General features: G+C 44.2%; 1 protein-coding gene across 1 annotated transcript in view; it reads right to left on the reverse strand.

Annotated features, from left to right (window-relative positions):
• The window catches only part of SHISA9 (shisa family member 9), a 352186-nt gene that overhangs the window by 266733 nt on the left and 64330 nt on the right, over positions 1 to 21123 (reverse strand). The gene's annotated exons all lie outside the window — the stretch shown is intronic.

A 21123-nucleotide genomic window follows, 5' to 3' on the forward strand; every position in this document is an offset into this window, starting at 1 on the left:
TCTGCCTGCAGTGCAGGAGACCTGGGTTCCATCTCTGGGTGTGGAAGATCCCCTGGAGGAAAAAATGGCAACCTACTCCAGTATTCTTGCCTGGAGAATCCCATGGAGAGAGGAGCCTGGTGGGCTACAGTTCATGGGGTTACAAAGAGTCAGACATGACTGAGCAAAAAGCACTTTGTGTATGGTGTTAGGGGTTCTTCTGGTTTTATTTCTGATCTTCCTTTCAGTTTTGTGTACCTGAGGTCCAATCCCTTGGCCGAGTGTCTAGCACATGGCTGATACTCAAAAGGTGCTTCATGAATAAATAGAGCACTTTGATAGCAGTGTGAAGGATCAATCATAAAGGGATCAGATAAAGACCAAGAAGGGATGGCTGTATAACCCAGGCAAGACCTTCTGCAGGCAGGAGTCAAGGGAATAGCTAAGGGAAGGATGGAATCTGAAGATTTAATGCAATAGAATCCACAGGACCTGGAGACTAATCAGATGAGGAGTTAGAGAGAAGAGAGGAATCAACGTTAGTGACCGAGTTCTGAGATTCCAAAAAAGATCACGAACCATCCTGTAAGTCAAAGACACTGCGTCTCACTGTTTCATTCCCTCATCATTTTATTACAGAAACTTTCCAATATACAGAAAACGTGAAAGAACTGTATGTGAATACATACACCTACATACTCACTCACACTTAGATTCTACAATTAATACTTGAGAATAGCTTTTTTTTTTACATACATTTATTCTTGTATCTATCTCTCTAGCCACCCATCAACTCTTTTCTTGTTTTCTTTTTTCCAAAGGGGGTGGTTCCGGTTCTGTCACGTTGCAGTGGAAAGAAAACAAACTTAAAAGAAAATGCATCACCGCCTTAAACACAGAAACCAAATGTTCTGTGATGATCTCAAACACCACCAACCTCCCCCTCCCACAAGGTAACTGCACTCCTTTAAGGCTGTTTCTAACATCATTGGAATTAGATATTAAACAGATAACTCTGAAAACAAACACTGTTGTCCTTAATTGTTCTTTATGGGAGCTTTATGGAAGTGGCAATTGGCATCACTGGCATTTGGTCTGGGGTTTGGAAACACACTCATTGTTTACCGATTCAAATTATTTACCATCTACACGGAGCATGATTGAATTCTGAGTGCGTCAAATAAAGCTCAGATGTCAGGTTATAATCCAAAGCGACTCCTTGGGTTACACAGTGGCTCTTCCTTCTCTGTACAAATTGACAATCATAATTTGATGAAATAGGGCTGTGCTTATGAAAATTCTTCCCCAGGGGGAGATAGAAGTCAGGCTTGTTTCTCCCAGGATAAACAGTAAGCAATCCGATTATCCTATCCTAAGTAGGTGATGCCACTTTGGTTCATGAAAGTAGGAGCTAGATGGGGACCAAATTCAGGCTTCCATTTTATTTTCTGGAGAACATCATCCTCTCACTGTGTTATCTGCCCATTTCCAAGTACTCTTTTTCTTTCCCTTTATTCGTTTTCTCTGAACCACCGAGACCCTCTGCAAGGCTCCTCCCCACCCCCTACCCTTATTCACATAAGATGAATGTCCATCCCTCTCTCTTTCTTCACAGCTTTGCTCAGGTGCCAGTTTCAAAGACACCTCACCTGATTCTATCAAGTTGGACTGTGTTCTCCGCAGTACCATATTCTTCCCTCCATCAGGAGTTCCTCCGGGGGCCTCCAAGCTCCCAATGCGGGGGTCCTGGCTTCAATCCCTGGTTGCAGAACTGGATCCCACATGCTGCAACTAAGAGTTCAAGTGCCCCAGCTAAAACCCAGCACAGCCAAATAGGTAAATAAATATTTGGGGGAAAAAAAAGAGTTCCTCGAGGGCAGGGGCCATTTCCTTCATTTACCTGTCCAGTGACTGTTATAGGATTATCCAACATAATATCTTCCCTTTCTCATTCATTCATCAGGTATTTGGCTTTTGTTTGTTTGTTTTAGTTATGGCATGCAAACTCAGTTGCGGCACATAGCCTCAATTAATACTTACCTAAGAGAAGACAATGGCACCCCGCTCTAGTACTCTTGCCTGGAAAATCCCATGGACGGAGGAGCCTGGTAGGCTGCAGTCCATGGGGTCATGAAGAGTCGGACACGACTGAGGGACTTCACTTTGGATTGGAGAAGGAAATGGCAACCCACTCCAGCGTTGTCGCCTGGAAAATCCCAGGGATGGGGGAGCCTGGTGGCCTACCGTCTATGGGGTCACACAGAGTTGGACATGACTGAAGCAACTTAGCAGCAGCAGCAGCAGCAGCAGCAGCAACCAGGTCCCCTGCATTGGGAGTGCAGAGTCTGAGCCACTGGACCACCAGGCAAGTCCCATCAGATATTTGTTGAGCATCTACCAAGAACTCTTCTAAGCATGTGGGACACGGTGGTAAACAAGACAGGAAATGCCCTGCCTTCATGGAGCTTACAGTCCAGTGGGAACATCACACACACACGACAGGAGCTATGCCTATAAGGGCTCCATCTTCCTTTAACATAGAAATATAGAGCCTGAGATTTGATGCAGAAGGAACCCTACAAGTTACTAAACTTGTAGCCTCAGGCAAATTTAGATTAGCCTTTTTGGACTTCAGTTTCTTTTCTCATTAAATGAGCAGGATAAAAAGCTACCATACACAGTAGGTAGTGAACACATAATTTCTAATGTATGTAAATCATTAACCAATGCCTAGAACATAGCACAATTTGCAGCTATTATTATAATGATATAAAACTCAAATCACGTAAAGTGACAAATCCAAATGATTCCAAACTAATGCTATAATACTGTTGGTAGGCATTCCTACTATCCACTGATATTCCTCATTTTTCTTTTTCCAGATAGGATCAAACTCTACAACACCCCCCTGCCTCCTTGGAGCTATGGATAGCTATGTTACTTGCTTTTGTCAATGACATACAAAAGGAAACCTTTAAGAGCCACTGCACAGCTTGTCACCTTCTCTTCACCCTGTCTTGAATGATGACAACATTGCAGACAACTGAGGCTCTGATAAACTGGGTGTCTAAATAGGTACAGTTCAGAGCAGAGCCTATCTGCGATAACTTACAGCAGGAGTAATAAACCTTTTTGGTTTTAAACCACTGAGATTTAGGGGCTATTTGTTACTGCAGCATAACCTAGACCATGGTGACTAATACACACCTATTCTTCTAAGTTCTTAACCTCTGAAATATGTTCAATTTACTCTCTGCTCACACTGCTTTATATTTTCCTATATCACTCAAATTCACAATATTCTCCTCCAGGAAAACCATGCAACACTAGATGATTTTTTCTTCATTTAAAGTGTCAGCTCTTCCTAAAAGCCTTCCTTGACTTACCTTCAGCCGTTCTCCTCTGAGATCCCAGGTATATCTGCCCATTTTAACCATCCTATCTCATTTTCTCTACCTGGAGTGAAATTCTAAGCAAAGCAAAGCCTGGAATCAGAGTAAGTCTGACTTTCAGCCACAAGACTTACTGTCTCCCACTGTAAAAATCACTTGCCTAAAAATCATTTATTATTTGACCCCCAAAAGGCACTTTGCATTGGAAAGCCTTAGCCACACTTTAGCACACCTGGAATGATTCAGAGAGTTTCTGAGAATAGAGAAAATGTCTTTAGTTCAAGCCTACAAGATAACTGAATTTTGAAGGAAGTAAGCATCCTTTCCAATCTCTGCGATTCAGTTTAGATGGTAGCAGAATAAGAATTATTCAGTGGGGGATGCTGAATCTCAAAACTTTCATGCCAAGAGATGATGCTTACATGGCCAGGACCACAAAAGGACGAAGAAAATCCAAAGGACCACACTCTTCAAAAATTAACGAGTTTCCTTTCCTAGAGCCATCAGCAGGGAGGCAACTTATGATCTGAAGGCATCCCATGATTGGTTCAAACATGTTGCCAAGTGAAATTAACTGAGAATCACAGTAAAACTTTGATTTTTCAGGACACTCTGGGTCATCAGATTTTCTGATGAATTAAAGTTTAACTAGAATTTTCTATTAGTTTAATGTTCATTGCCAAAAACGCTGCTCAAATAAATGAAATCATTATCCTTTTTTTATAAGGCAGGCCATTGAGGATGACTTTAAGTCTTCTTAAGATGACAAAGGATCTTGCCAAAATCTGGGTCATCATCCACCTCCTGTCAGACCCCTCACTCACCAGTTCTATCTTAAACTTGCCAATTCTTGATGAGATCTAGCCTATTCATAACTCCATGTGTGTGCCTCTCAGTTACCACTGCCTGAATGACCGTCCTTGGTCATTACCTAAATAGTCTTAATAATCCTTTAACTCCCAACTCCCATAAATCCCAACTATTGTGAAGGACCTAATAGCTCTAATCTCTGAGCCCCCCACAACAATTTGTTCATGTGATTGTACTAGTTTCAAACACAACATATGACAATTAATTTGTGAGCTTATCCATCTCCCCACACCCCACAACTGCCCACATTTAACCAAAAACTCCTCAAGAACAGGAAATGTATCTTATATAATTTGTGCTCACATAGTGCATAAGGACTTCCCGGGTGACTCAGATGGTAAAGAATCTGCCTTCAGTGCAGGAGACCTGGGTTTGACCCCTGGGTCGGGAAGATCTCCTTGAGAAGGGAATGGCTACCCATTCCATTATTCTTGCCTGGAGAAGTCCATAGACAGAGGACCCTGGAGGAACCTTTGAGTCCATGGGGTCACAAAGAGTCAGACAGGACTAAGCAGCTAACACTTATTCAATGCTTGGCCACAATTAGGTGCTAAACAAATATTTGTTGGATGACTGGATGGACGAAGGGTTGGTCGGATGGATGAATGAATGAGAGTATTGTGCATGTAGGTTATCAATGTACAAGAATCTTAGCTGATTTAGTAGCAGACACAGAAGTATATATACAGACAGACATATACATACTTTGCCAACAAAGGTCCATCTAGTCAAGAATATGGTTTTTCCAGGGGTCATGTATGGATGTGAAAGTTGGACTGTGAAGAAAGCTGAGCGCTGAAGAATTGATGCTTTTGAACACTGGTGTTGGAGAAGACTTGAGAGTCCCTTGGACTGCAAGGAGATCCAACCAGTCCATTCTGAAGGAGATCAGTCCCAGGTGTTCTTTGGAAGGACTGATGCTAAAGCTGAAACTCCAATACTCTGGCCACCTCATGCAAAGAGTTGACTCATTGGAAAAGACTCTGATGCTGGGAGGGATTGGGGGCAGGAGGAGAAGGGGACGACAGAGGATGAGATGGCTGGATGGCATCACCGACTCGATGGACATGAGTTTGGGTGAACTCCGGGAGTTGGTGATGGATAGGGAGGCCTGGCGTGCTGCGATTCATGGGGTCGCTAAGAGTCGGACATGACTGAGCGACTGAACTGACTGATACATACTGATGACATAAATGTAGACATAGGGAAAGACAGAGAGAGAGGCAATCCTAGCTCACAATAATTTTCACAGGGAGTAACCTAAAAATGCCAGTGAACTGAGGATTCTGATGAATAGGGGGTTGGCTTAGATTTAAAAATCACTAGCTAGCACAGACTTTGTGTGCATAGCAGTTAGACTACATGCTTAATTTTCAAAAATATAGGCTGTGTTTTTAGGGAACTGTCTATCCGGTTCCTCTGCCCTTCTCATTCAGTAAGTTCCTTTAGGAAACTACCTCTCTCCTATCGGATGCAATTTTTACAAAATTATTATAAAAGATGTCCTGCTCTCTCCTGGCCAAGGAGTGGGCCAGCTTTTCTAAACATATGCTTTCTCCCCATAATTTGAATCATGAGCGTGTGAATACAAGGACTCACCTAGACAGGTCTTCACTGCCTTTCTGCGGATACCCTGGAGCGCCCTGGTTCCTGTCCTTCCGAGGCCCCACACTTCAGCATCCCTGGCTTCTGCTGCTTGCCACCCCAGAATGCCGATCATGCCAATGCTGGAGACCCTCGCCTCTGGCTTCACCTTTCCCCGAGCTCCACTCCCAATAAATAGCCGCCAGGCCATTAACACACAATAAAGAAAGCAAGCACACTTTGATGCCATAGGTTACAGAACCCAGAATGGAACTTACAAAATACCTGATTAATCCCCTTCAAGTAATATCTGGAGACACAGGGAGAGCTTTCCCAGGCCACACAGCCAACTGGTGACAAAACTCAGACTAGAACACAAGCCTCTGTTCCTTTCATTGTACCCAAATCAATGCTGCCATCCTTACCTCTATGAGTCTTTTTTTAATATTTAATTTCATTTGTTTATATTTGGTGGTACTGGGTCTTCATAGCAGCACATAGACTTCTCTTGTTGTGGTGCTCAGGCTTAGTTGTCCCATGGCATGTGGGATCTTAGTTCCTGGATCAAGGATTGAACCCACGGCCCCTGCATTGGAAGGCAGATTCTCAACCACTGGACCAGCAGGGAAGTCTCCTCTACAGATCTTATTTTGAAATTTTTGAAATACTTTTTAGGGACCTATCATTAACAGGCAGAGAAGGCAATGGCACCCCACTCCAGTACTCTTGCCTGGAAAATCCCATGGACGGAGGAGCCTGGTGGACTGCATTCCATGGGGTCGCTAGGAGTCGGGCACGACTGAGCGACTTCATTTTTACTTTTCACTTTCATGCATTGGAGAAGGAAATGGCAACCCACTCCAGTGTCCTTGCCTGGAGAATCCCAGGGACGGGGGAGCCTGGTGGGCTGCCATCTATGGGGTCGCACAGAGTCGGACACGACTGAAGCAACTTAGCAGCAGCAGCATCATTAACAGGCAGAGTGGTTATGAAAATTCAGTGTTACATATATGTAAGTTGTGTAGCTCATACGTACTAAAAGCAAAAAGGCAACTATCATTATCCTTTGTAGGTTTTATGAAGCGCATTTTGTCTGAAGAAGGAAAGAAAAGTGATGGGGTGAACTAGTCTCATCTTGTCCAGCAGCCTGACGACTCTGTTCTGAAATCAAAATGTTCCTCTTGCCTAGTGAGTGACCGGTGGTAAAGTAGCTTGATCTGTAGCCAATATCTTTATGGGAGTCAAGAATCCATTCCACTAGAATTGAGCTGTCCATTGAAACACAGTGCACACTCCCTGGGGCTTTCTGTCTTCTGAAAGCATCAGCTCAGTCTTGATCCTGGACCATTCCAGAAAAGCAGACAGCATTCGGAAAAAAAAAAAGAAGAAGGAAAATTTTCTTCAAATATTAGATTCTTCTGCCAGGTTTCTCAGGAAAAGTGAATGGCATAAAACATCCTCTGAAATGGGCCCCTGCTTCTACGCTTGCCCTAAAAATTCACCCTCCAGAAAACTATCACCCAATCATACCATTCCACTGGGCTTCCCCGGTGGTTCAGTGGTAAAGAATCTGCCTGCAATTCAGGAGTCGCAGGAGATGTGGGTTCGATACCTGGGTTGGGAAGATCCCTGGAGTAGGAAATGACAACCAACTCCAGTATTCTTGCCTGGAGAACCCCATGGATCGAGCAGCCAAGTGGGCTATAGTCCAAGGGGTCACAAAAAGTCAGACATGACTGAAGTGACTTAGTATGCACTCAGGCACCACTCCACTGAGCGAAACTATGCATTGCTTCCTGGATCACGCATAACTGCCCTCTAATATGGTAACCAATAGCTATTCACAGCCGTTCCAATTGAACTTTGAATTCATTAAAATCGGCTAAAATTAAGAATTCAGTACCTTAGTTGCACTAGCCACATGTCAACTGCCCAACAGTCACAAAGGGTTAGTGGCTACCATATTAAACAGAGCAGATATAGGACATTCCCACCATCACAGAAAATTCTGCTGGACAGTGTTGACCGAGAAGAAAGACTAACTGCGCTTTAAAAAATTCCATATAACTTCACTCTTTCCAATATCTCTAATTCCATTATGCATCACCTTCGTTCTCGCTCATTTCGAATTACACTGGACTCTCCAGATTTGGGTGTGTGCTCAGTTACTCAGCCACGTCCGACTCTTTGCAGCCAGACTGCTCTGTCCATGGAGTTTTCCAGGCAAGAATACCGGAGGGAGGGTGCCATGCCCTCCTCCAGGGGATCTTCCCGACCGAGGGATCGAACCCCTGTCTCTTGCGTCTCCTGCACTGGCAGGCGGATTCTTTACCACTAGTGCCACCTGGGAAGCCCCTTGTTTGGTTTTAGGCCCTGCCAGACTTTGTTCTGCCTCAGGACTTTTGCATCTGTAGTTCTCTTTGGCTGGAATACTCTTCCACTCTGCCCTACTGTTTCTTCTTTGTTTTTATTTGTTTACGGCTGCACTGGGTCTTCATTGCGGCCAGGGGGTTTTCTCTAGTTGCAGTGAGCAGGGCCCACTCTTCCTTGCAGTGCAAGAGCTTCTCATTGCAGTGCCTTCTCTCGTGGTTCCTAAGCTCTAGAGCACAGGCTCAACAGTAGTGGCACACGGGCTTAGTTGCTCCAACGCATGTGAGATCTTCCCAGACCAGGGATCAAACTCTGATCAAACTCTGATCAGATCAAACTCTGATCAAACTTTGATCCCTGCACTGGTAGGCAGATTCTTAACAATCGGACCACCAGGGAAGTCCTTATTGTTTTTCTTCCCATCTTTCAGGTTCTAATTCAAATATTTCCTTTTCAAAGAGCCCTCCCTGACCACCCTAGTTACTGTATGTCCCTACAGTTTTGATCCCTGGGTTGGGAAGATCCCCTCGAGAAGGGAATGGCAACTCACTCCGGTATTCCTGCCTGGGGAATCCCCATGGACAGAGGAGCCTGGCAGGCTACAGTTTATTGGGTTGCAAAGACTCAGACACAACTGCAGCAACTTAGCACAGCACACACACAGCACAGTTTTAATATCAGTGCTCACAACAACTGGAAATGATTGTATATATTTACTTATTCCTCCCCCATGGGCTCCACTTAGACACACACATGCTAGAATATAAACTCCAGGAGAGAAGAGATTTTCCCCTAATTTATATATGACCACATCCCTGGTGTCCAGAAGGTGCCTAGCATGGAGTAAGGGTTCATGAGAAATTTTGTGGATTAACTAGGCTAAATACAATGCAAAGACAGGCCAGGATCCAAGGGGCAATTCTGTCAAAGGAAAGCTAATATGAATAACCCCATGGGTACCACTAAAATTGAGCTGAACACTGAGCTGAAAAGGAGCTAAGAAAGTCTGCCAAATACCAGCTTTCTCCATTTTTATAGGATTTTCTTTACTTTGGCTGCCTTGATTAATTGCCTCCCAGATCCACCCCAAGAACAACGATGATGGCATTAATAATAATGGCCATCATAAAAATAATCGGGTACAGTGCCTGGTGCTTAGGGCTCATCCTCCTAAATAGAGATGATCTACACAACAGCACAGAGTGAGTAAGGAGATTCATGAATTTTTTAAATGACAGCATCCCCCGAGCACAGGGAGCATGCTTGCCTCCCCAATTATGCACCAAATTAGGCCACAGTTTCCCCCATCTCCTCCCCAAGCTTCAGAGGCTGACTCATGCTTCACGGGAAGACCTTTTTCCCATTCAAGACCAGGCAGCCAGCCAAAAGACAAGTGGGTTTCTGCCTGCCTCTGCAACACGGCTGGGCACAACCTCCATCTCCCCACCCCATCACCTCCTTCCCCACCAGTGATCTGAGCTCCCTGGCTTCTGACAAGGCTTCAGGATTTACTAGACAGTCTCACAAAGCAGGCAAGCTAAGGGGTGCCTCACAGCCTTTCCTGCACAAACTCAGAATGTGGAGAGGGAACAAGGTCAGCAGGTATCATCATTGAGATGTTGGACACAGAGTTTTGCTTTTGCCATTTAGGCTGGAAAATCAGAAGCTTTGCAGACTGGGCAGAAGGGGAGACCCGACAGAGTCTGTCTTACTGCTCAGGTCTCAGGTGGGGGTCTGTACAGAATCCCTGGCTTCCCTTCTCTCCAAATTCCCATGACACCTCCAAAATGTATTTGTCGGTCAGTCTGCAACTGTCTCAGGTGATGAGCATTTCATCCATTCATTCATTCAACAAATATTTGAGGTGTCCCTATTGTGTATCAGGGCTTCCATCATGGCTAAAAGAATCTGCCTGCAATGCAGGAGACCTGGGTTCGATCCCTGGGTTGAGAAGATCCCCTGGAGGAGGGCATGGCAACCCACTCCAGTATCCTTGCCTAGAGAATCCCCATGGACAGAGGAGCCTGAGGGGCTACAGTCCATGGGTTGCAATGAGTCAGACATGACTGAGCAACTTTCACTTCACTTTACTTACTGTGTATCAGGGCTCAGATGGTAAAGAATCTACCTGGAATGCGAGAGACCCAGGTATGATCCCCAGGTTGGGAAGATTCCCTGGAGATGGGAATAGCAATCCACTCCAGTATTCTTGCCAGGAGACTTCCATGGACAGAGGAGCCTAACCGGCTACAGTCCATGGGGTCACAGAGTCAGACACGACTGAGCAACTAACACTTTTACTTTCACTTTACTATGTATCAGGCCTTATTCCAGGCACTAGAGAGAAATGAAATAATTAAAAACCACTGTCCTCCTGGGCGCACATTCCTCTGAACTTTGAAGCATTTGCCCCTGAAAAATAAAGATATCGTCTGCTATTCTTTTTGCTGTTAGTACTGAATGTGTGCTGTGCTTAGTCAGTCATGTCTGACTCTTTGCGACCCCACCAACTGTAGCCCACCAGGCTCCTCTGCCCAGGCAGATTCTCCAGGCAAGAAAACTGGAGTGCGTTGCCATGCCCTCCTCCAGGGGATCTTCCCAACCCAGGGATTGACCCCAGGTCTCCCACATTGCAGGCAGATTCTTTACTGTCTGAGTCACCAGGGAAGCCCAAGAATACTGGAGTGGCTAGCCTATCCCTTCTCCAGGCAAATCTTCCCAACCTAGGAATTGAACCGGAGTCTCCTGCATTGCAGGCAAATTCTTTACAGGCTGAGTTACCATGGAAGCCCCTATCACTGAATAATTGAACACAAAAAAGAAATAAAGGATAACGTGATAAACCTCACTTAATCATCACTCAGCTCAAGAAATAAAAAAACTACAACTCCATACAAAGGCCTCTGTGGACCCCTTTCCCTCCCATATCTCTCCCTGCTTCCACACCGAGCTATCCAGGACCCTGAATTTGGTATCTCTCCCTGCTTCCACACCGAGCTATCCAGGACCCTGAATTTGGTGCTCAATCTTAATCTAGTGCATGGTCCCTAAACAGCTTATCACATCGTTTTGCCTGTTTTACATTCTGTGTATGGAGAATCCCACGGATGGGCGAGCCTGGTGGGCTGCCATCTATGGGGTCGCACAGAGTCGGACACGACTGAAGCGCCTTAGCAGCCGCAGCAGCGTACCTTCCAAAATACAACTTTTTTGCACATTATGATTTAGGGCATATCATTTCGGCTCATCTGTTTATTTGCTGCTTCTAATGCAAACTTAACATTGAAGAATAATACCACACAGAAAAGTGTACACATCAGAAGCGCACAGAATGATGAATTGCCACAAAGTAAACACAGCAGCAGGATCAGCAGCCAAATGAAAGAGAAAAAAAAGATCATTTCCTGAGCCCCTGCAGCTGCCCTTCTCATCCCGACCCTCCACCCGGAGTAACAAGTCTCAGGGCAGTTTTAGCGTTGATAAATGTTGCTTGCTCTAGAATAGGGATCAGCAAACTCTGGCAAAACTACACGTGGTGAGCCAAAGCCAGCCCGCTGCCTGTTTTATAAATAAAGTTTTATTGAAACACAGACACACTTACTTGTTTACATACATGGTTTCTTTTGTACAACAATGGCAGAGTGACTTAGCAACAGCGACAGTGCTGCACACAAACCTAAAGAATTTACTGTCTGTCCCTTTGCAGAAAAGTTTGCTGACTCCTGTTCTAGAACATCATGTGCTTGGAATCACACAGTCTGTCCACCTCTGGGCCTGGCTTCTTTAACCCAACAATGAGTGAGAGTCACACATGCATTGCAGTTTCTTTATTCTCACTGATGTGTAATAATCCCTTTTATAAGCACGCCATGATTTATGCATCCATGTGTGGATAGATGTTTGGGTTGTTTCCATTTGAGCGCTATTATGAATAGTGATGCTATGAACATTATTTTCACAAACTTTGTTATTGAAGCACAGCTGATTTACAACATTGCATCAGTTCCTGGTGGACAGCGAAGTGATTCAATTATAGTAAATATACATATATATTTTCTTTTTCATATTCTTTCCCATTATAATTCATCATAAGATATTGAATATCGGTGCCTGTGCATACAGCAGGTCCTTGTTGTTGATTTCATTTATTGCTGTTGTTTAGTCTTCCCAGGCAAGAATACTGGAGTGGGTTGCCATTTCCTTCTCCAGGAGATCTCTCTGACCCACGGATCGAACTCAAGTCTCCTGAATTGGCAAGCGGATTCTTTATCACTGTGCCACTGGGAAGCCCACATATAGGTAATATTCTATGATATTTGTCTTTCTGTCTAACATACTTCACTTTGTATGATCAGCTCGAGAGCCTTCTATATTGCTGTAAATAGCATTATTTCCTTCTTCTTATGGCTGAGTAGTATTCCACTGTGTATGTATATGTGTGTATGTATAAGCCACATTTTCCTTATCCATTCAACTGTCAATAGACATTTAGGATGCTCCCATGTCTTAGCTATTGTAAATAGTGCTGCTGCTATAAACATTCTTTTTTCTTCTTCTTCATGCCACATGTGGGATCTTAGTTTCCTGACCAGGGATTGAACCCATAACCCCGTGCATTGGAAGCACAGAGTCTTAGCCACTGGGCCAGCAGGGAAGTCTTGCTGTAAACATTCTGGTATACATCTTTTGGAATAGTTCATATGCTATAATTACAGCAAGGCAACCCATGATATAAGCATACCATAATTTATTTATACATTCAGCTGATAATGGTCATTTAGATCAGCAGTTCCCATAGGAGTCTGCACACTGGAATTACCTGAGAGCTTCAAAACATAGTGACAGCTATGTCCTACTCCAGCAATTGTGATATACTTGATATGGGATGTAGACCATTTTTAAAACATCTCTGGGTGATTTTAATATGCAGACATGCTTGGGAACCACTGAATTAGGCTGCTTCCAATATTTCGACTATTACCAACAACACTGGAATAACTATTCTTTGCAGGTCCTGCTGTGCCCATAGCCATGGGCTCCTTTAGAATCTCCACCTGGGGCTGATTTGCGTTCTTGTACACAGAAACCAACACAACACTGTAAAGCAATTTTTCTCCAATTAAAAAATAAATTTTTAATATAAACTTATTTTAATTGGAGGCTAATTACTTTACAATATTGTATTTGTTTTGCCATACATTGACATGAATCTGCCACGGGTGTACATGTGTTACCCATCCTGAACCCCCCTCCCACTTCCCTCCCCATCCCATCCCTCTGGGTCATTCCAGTGCACCAGCCCCGAGCATCCTGTATCATGCATCGAACCTGGACTGGTGATTCGTTTCACATATGATATTACACATGTTTCAATGCTGTTCTCCCAAATCATTCCACCCTCACCCTCTCCCACAGAGTCCAAAAGGCTGTTCTATACATCTGTGTCTCTTTTGCTGTCTCGCATACAGGGTTATCGTTATTTTTAAAAAACAACATAAGAAAAAAAAAAAAGAAGCAAAGGAATCTCCACTTGGGAGAGAAACTGCTAGTTCAAAGAGTATGAACATCTTTCAGTTTCCAAGATGTTTCCAAACTGCTCTTCAAAATATTTCTACCAACAAGACCACATCTTCTTCATTTCTACATCCCCAGAGATTTTCACAAATCCTAGCACACAGGAGGCACTCAGAAAATTTCTACCAAATGACTAGAAGCAGGCAAAAATTCAACAGGATAATCTGGACCACCGCCTTCCTTCCGGAAGGTGAATATTTAACTACTTTGGCTATAACTGAGTGTTTCTCAAGTTCAACAGCTTGGTAAACACACCTGGAAGCCTCCTTTAAGACTTCTTTTTATTTATATATTCAACAAATATTTCTTAGCACTTATGTGACAGGCACTGTGCTGGAAATGAAGGAGACAGAGGATTCACAGTGTCCAAAGGAAATAATTGATGTATACAGATCACTCCAGTGCAAAGGAGAAAGGGGTTGTTCCAAAGACTGGGTGGGGTAAGAGAAGCAGCCAAAACTCTGAGATGCACAGAGGTCCTGGCTTTGCCACTGGCTAGCTATGTCACTTTGACCACATTACATAGTTTTTCAAAGCTTCGGCTTCCTAAATCTATAGATGAGAGTAATGATGTCATCCTTATGGAATTTTTTTTCATCCAAGGCAAAACATTTTAACAGATTGCCATATGCTCATGGGGTTGTGACAAGGATTGTAAAGCACAGACCCAGTACCTACTGGCACTCGTTTATCATATAAGACATAAAGTGCTTTAGGGATTCTGGGGACTTCCCTGGTGGTCCAGTGGTTAAGTCTCCAGGCTCCAAGTGCAGGGGTTATGGGTCTGATACCTGGTCAGGGAACTAAGATCCCACATGCTGCAGGGCATAGCCAAAAAAGAAATTAAGAACTTTACGGATTCAATTTGTGGACACAGTAGGGGAAAAAGGAGAGGGTGGGACAAACTGAGAGGGTATCATTAACTTATATACATTATTTTGTGTAAAACAGGGGCTTCCCCAGAGACTCAGCAGTAATGAACTCACCTGCAACACAAGAGCTGCAGGAGATGTGGGTTCAATCCCTGGGTTGGGAAGATCCCCTGGAGGAGGGCATAGCAACCCACTCCAGTATTCTTGCTTGAACAATCCCATGGACAGAGGAGCCTGGCGGGCTACAGTCACAAAGAGTCGGACACAACTCAAGGTACTTAGCACACACGTACTTGTAAAATAGATAGCTAGTGGGAAGCTGCTATATAAAACAAAGAGCTCAGCTCAGTGCTCTGTGATGACCTAGAGCGGTGGGATAGGTGGGGGTGGTGAGAGGGAGGCTCAAGAGGGATAGATGTATCCTAACAGCTGATTCACGTTGTTGTACAGCAGAAACAAACACAACATCGTTAAGCAATTTTCCTCCAATTGAAAATAATTTTTAAAGTGCTGTAGAGACTCGAGATGGCGGAAGGTCTTTCAACACTGAAGACACAGGAAGGAGGTGGCATTGGAGCCTGGCCTTGAAGGCTAACGGTGGTATTGAACATGGTGGAGCTGGGAGGTAGAAGTCCCTGAGGCGAGTAAAATCATAGATGCAGGAAAGCAATGTGTTCTTCAGAGGATTCTCAAGAATTCAGTTTTGATCAGTGGTGCCCAAGTAGGGACTAACTTTGCCCTCCAGGGAACATGTGGCAGTGTCAGCCCTAGTGGTAAAGAACCTGCTTGCCAGTGCAGGAGACATAAGAGACATAGGTTCCATCCCTGGGTCGGGAAGATTCCCTGGAGGAGGGCATGGCAACCCACTCCAGTATTCTTGCCTGGAGAATCCCATGGACAGAGGAGCCTGGAGGCCAGTCCATAGAGTCACAAAGAGTTGGACATGACTGAAGTGACTTAGCATGTATGCATGGAGACAATTTTGTTCGGAATAACTTGGAAAATGCTAATGGCATCCAGCAGAGAGAGCCCACAGATGCTGCTAAACGTCCTTCAGTAGACAAGAAGCCGCTCCAACAGAGGGTTATCCAGCCCAGGATGGTAATGGTGTCAAGTCAGACCTCAGTTTCAATGGAGCATTTGGTAAGAAAATTTTCCCCATCCTTCAGTTGCTGAGATAAGCACTCACACTTACTACAAGGTGTTCCAAAAATGCCATTTCCTCCTCATCATTCATTTCAAGCATCATCTTGCTCAGTTGTTTTGTCGTGTCTGACTCGTTGCGACTCCATGAACTGTAGCCCACCAGGCTCTCCTGTCCGTGGAACTCCCCAGACATGAATACTAGAGTGGGTTGTCATTTCCTCCTCCAGGCGATCTTCCTGACCCAGGGATCAAACCTGCATCTCCTGCATTTGTAAGTGGATTTTTTACCGCTGAGCCATCAGGAAAGTGTTCAAGCATAATATCATTACCATTTATTGATCACTTACTAAGCGCTAGATGAGCTTCCCCACAGCTCAGCAGTAAAGAATCTGCCTGCAATGCAGGCGATTCAGGAGATGCCATTTCAGTCCCTGGGTCAGGAAGATCCCCTGGAGGAGGGCACGGTAACCTATTCCAACATTCTTGCCTGGAGAATCCCATGGACAGAGGAGCCTGATGGGCTACAGTCCTTAGGGTCACAAAGAGTAGGACACGACTGAAGCAACTTCACACGCATGCATGCACTAGATGACATGCTAAACTCTTTACATGCCTCATCTCATTTTACCCTCAGATCAACCCTCAGAGGTGACAAAACTAAGACTCTGCAAGACTAAGGCCACACGGCTGCCAAGCTGTGGCAGAGAGAGTAAGTCTGGTCCACCCTACACTGCCCCTCCCTGTGAAAGCATTCACTCCCCCTCCCCTGCAGGACTTCCCTGGTGGTCCAGTGGCTCAGACTCTGCACTCCCAATGCAGGGAGCCCAGCTTTGACCCCTGGCCAGGAAACTAGATCCTACATACTGCAACTAAGACCTGCCACAGCCAAATGAATTAATTACATATTTTAAAATTTTTATTTAAAAGAAGCAGTCACCCCCTCAAAGACAATGACAGTCAGTTCCATTCATTTTTTTATCTCAATAATTTAGGGTTTGTTCATCTGATTCCAAGTCAGTTGGGAGAATTTTCTTATTATCATGTTTCCAACTCTTCCTTGAACACAGGAGGTGCTCAATAAAAGAGAGACAGAAAGGAGATTAATGTCTGCCAGGGGCTGGGGTGAGGAGGAATGGCAGTACCTGCTAGTCAGTATGGAGTTTCTTTCTGAGGTGATGAAAATGGCCTGTGAATTTTCACAGTTTGTGACTGTACCAAAAAATGAATTGTATAACTTTAAAATGTGAAATTGTATGGCATGTAAATTATATCTTAAATATATATATGCACACAGACATATGTCAACAGACTTCAAACAGGGTTGCAGTTTAAGCACATCGTCTCTTAAATTTCCTAGGGGCTGAACTTTCAAGACAAAAACAATAATTTGTTTTCATTGCTGGATCAAACCTTTCCTGAAGGCACATATATACATAATACACATGAATGAATGTATAAATGAATGAATCCGTCTAAGCACCTATTATAAGAAACTGTCATGATCAATAACCCATTAATTCTCATGATCACTAATTATAGTTGCTCACTTGCATAGAATTCTAATAGATAGATTTTCTCAGTTGAGGCTTTTGACAACCCCAAAGCATTAAAATAGGGCAGAAATGACCATTCATGTTTATTCCAGGGGGGAACATCTCAGAGAGACTTAAGAAACTTTTCTGAGGTTACACAGCTAGGAATATCCTCCATTTTCTGTTACGTTCTTGAATTCTGGTCATCTGTTCTTCTGTACTTCACAAAAGCTTGGCAATCTGGTGAATTATTTTCCATCTCAGGCCAGATTGTATGTCTATAAAATATTACCCTTGACCAACCCACAATATCAGACTTCAAACAGAGGTGTACTATAAACATATCTGTCTTAAATTGCACAGAAGTTGAGCTATCACAATGAAAATCACAATTTTGTGACACTGGCATGGCTGGATCAAACCTTTCCTGAAGGCCAGCATACTGTGAGACATTTTAGTTATACAGCTGACCAATTCTATTACTTGAGTCAGATTGAATTTTTGTTGAATAGACACGGAGAAAACCCCAAAGTCTTGACAGATACACCATCACCCCTTTGGTTCATGTCATATCTATGATGCACCATAGAATTAATCACCTTTGAATCATTTTTATTTGTTCAGGCAGCAGATAGTTGCATCTACCTGCCAGAGGCCAAGGTCTTGGGCTTGTAGTCACAAAACAATCATGCTTCCTTCAAGATCAGCTCTGACTCTATCTTGGCTCAAAATTCTTTTCAAACACAGCATCTCGGGCTAGATCTGGAAGTGGACTGATTTTTAACGTAGCCAGGGCAGGTCTGGGAACTGGCCCAACTTCAGCAGGAATTTGTTCAAATAAAAAGTGTGATTTGTCAGTGTTATTAGTCTGCAAGCAGCAGCCCTTTGAAGATTCCTTGTTTGCAGGGAGCTTTTCATTTAGTTAATTGTAAGGCTGTCACTTGAAGGGTTCCAGAAGCCCCCTTGGTGAGGACCAGAGGGAAGGGATTCCATGAGTGCTTTTCTCTCTGCTACAACACCCAAACCATGTGGAAAAGCTTGTTTTAATGCCTTCTGCCCGAGGTGAGTATTATCTGTGCTGCGCTGTGCTTAGTTGCTCAGTCGTGTCCGACTCTTGGCGACCGCGTGGACTGTAGCCCGCTAGGCTCCTCTGTCCATGGGATTCTCCAGGCAAGAATACTGGAGTGGGTTGCCACGTCCTCCTGCAGGGGATCTTCCCAACCCAGGGATCGAACCCAGGTCTCCCTCATTGCAGGCGGATTCTTTACCAACTGAGCCACCAGGGAAGCCCAAATATTATCTGACTCTGGCATCAATTTTCTCAGCCTACCTTTCACAAGACGACACCAAAGTCTCTACCCCCATGATACCTTGTGACACCATGGGCTGGGGAGCCAGAAAGGGAGGATTTAAATGCCACCCAACCATTTCCTGGCCCTGTAACCTTGCAACACTTATATAACCTCTTTGTGCCTCAGTCCCCCCAATCTGGAAAATGGGAGAAATAAGAGTAGCTACCTCCTAGGGTTATTATGAAAATTAAATGGCATCAGCATGTAAAACATTAAGTAAGGCACCTGGCAGACAATAAAAGTTCCATAAATGTTACCTCTTATCATTGTTACTGTTTTACTATCAATTATCCCCCCCCCATTGATCCCCACCACCCATCTTGTCTCCCTCATGTCCTTATCACATGCGCTCTGATATGGTTATTTATGCCCTTGTCAACATCTCTCCTGATACACTGAGGCCCTGAAGGCCAAGGCCATGCTGCGTGTATTTTTGACACTCTTTCCCATTCCCAGTCAGGCTGCAGGAAAGATCCAGGCTGCTGCCCCGTTTCTGTCTGCTTCCTCCCCACCATCCTGGGTGCTGCAGAGATGTCCCTCACGTCCCTCACCTTTCCCACTCATCTTGCTCATCACATGCACACACGTTCATGCTCATCTCACAACATGCTTTCAGCCAACGATTAAAAACAAGTGGTATTTATGTAAATGTATGGCTGAGTCCTGTCACTGCTCACCTGAAACTATCACAACATTGTTAACCCGCTATAACCTCAGTACAAAATGATTTTGGTGTTAAAAAATATATAATAAAAAACTTAAAAAACAAGTGTGTTTGGTAGATATGAAGTTTCAAGTATGGAAGGAGAAAAAGTCCTGGTTATCAGCTATAGAACATCGTGCCTACAGTTCACTTAGAATGTGTTGAGAGGGTAGATCTCACATTCTGTGTTTTTTTAACCACAATTTTTAAAAGAGCAATGAAATACTGATACGTGCTACAGTGTGGATGAGCCTTGAAAACACTCTAAGCTTAAGTAGCCAGCCAGACCATGGGACTTCCCTGGCAGTCCAGTGATTCAATCCCTGGTTGGGGAAGGAAGTAAGACCCCACAAGTCATTCAGCATGGCCAAAGAAATAAATAAATAAAACCAGACCTGAAAGGCCACATATCGCGTGATTCTTTAATATGAAATGCCCATAATAGGCAAATCCATGGAGTAGAAAGTAAATCAGTAATTTCCGGGGCTAAAGGGATAACTTCTCATGGCTATGAGTTTCTTTGGGGATGGCAGAAATGTCCTAATATGAGACAGTGATGATGGATACACAATTTCATGAATATACCAAAGCCAATGAATTGTACACTTTCAAATGGGTAATTTTATTGGTATGTAAATTATGTTTCAATAAAGCTGATTTAAAAAAAAAAAAAAAACAGCACTGTAAGTACCCAATACCTCTGAGGTGACCTAGATGGGAAGGAAATCCAAAAACAAGGAGATATATGTATTCTTACGGTTGATTGACTTTGCTATACACTAGAAACTAACACAACATTGTAAAGCAAGTATATTTGATTTTTTTTTTTTTTTTTTTTTTTTTTTAGTGTTTAAGTTCCCAGAACCAGGCTACCCCTCTTGGGGAACCTCTGTCTGCAAGGAACAGAAATGATGGTGGGGAACTGAAGCAGAAACAGATGTGATTGGATGGACCCCGAGCAGCAGCTGACACAGGATGCAAAGGCTGAGAACTCGAACTGGAAGTGGGATTGGGATCAGATGAAAGGGGCCAAGCTCCCTCCTTGTCTCCGGGAGCACCCTGTGGGAAGAATATGCTGGACTGCAAGAATCGGCAGAGGCCAGGCCTGGGGAGAACTCTGATTGGCCCAATGTGGTCACGTGACCATCATCAGTCAGTCCCACCAAGATGCAGCAAGTGAGGGGAACAAAATTCTCCAAACGGAAATTGAGGTACTTTAAAGAAGAAGGCTGGGCTTCCCAGGTGGCACTAGTGGTAAAGAACCCACCTGCCAATGCAGGAGACGTAAGAGACGTGGGTTCGATCCCTGGATTAGGAAGATCCCCTAGAGTAAGGGCATGGCAACCCACTCCAGTGTTCCTGCTTGGAGAATCCCAAGGACAGAGGAGCCTGGCAGGCTACAGTCCATGGGGTTGCAAAGAATCAGACATGACTGAAGCGAGTGAGCACGCATGCACACAGGCAAGGAAGGAGGTTCAAGGCTAGCTGTCTTAGCTCAGGTTGCCATAGCAAAGTAGCATAGGCTGAGTGACTGCAGCAATAGGCATTTACTTCTCACAGTTCTGGAGGCTAAGAAGTCCAAGGCCAAGGTCAAAGTGCCAGGTGATTCGGTTCACCATGAAGGCTTCCTGGCTTGCAGATGGCCACCTTCCTGCTGTGACCTCATATGGCAGAGTGAGCTCTGATGTCCATTCTTATAAGGGCATTAATGCCATCATGGGGGCTCCACCCTCATGAACCCCTCTAAAC

The sequence above is a fragment of the Budorcas taxicolor genome, chromosome 2 (genome assembly GCF_023091745.1).
Source record: "Budorcas taxicolor isolate Tak-1 chromosome 2, Takin1.1, whole genome shotgun sequence".
Classification (NCBI taxonomy): domain Eukaryota; kingdom Metazoa; phylum Chordata; class Mammalia; order Artiodactyla; family Bovidae; genus Budorcas; species Budorcas taxicolor.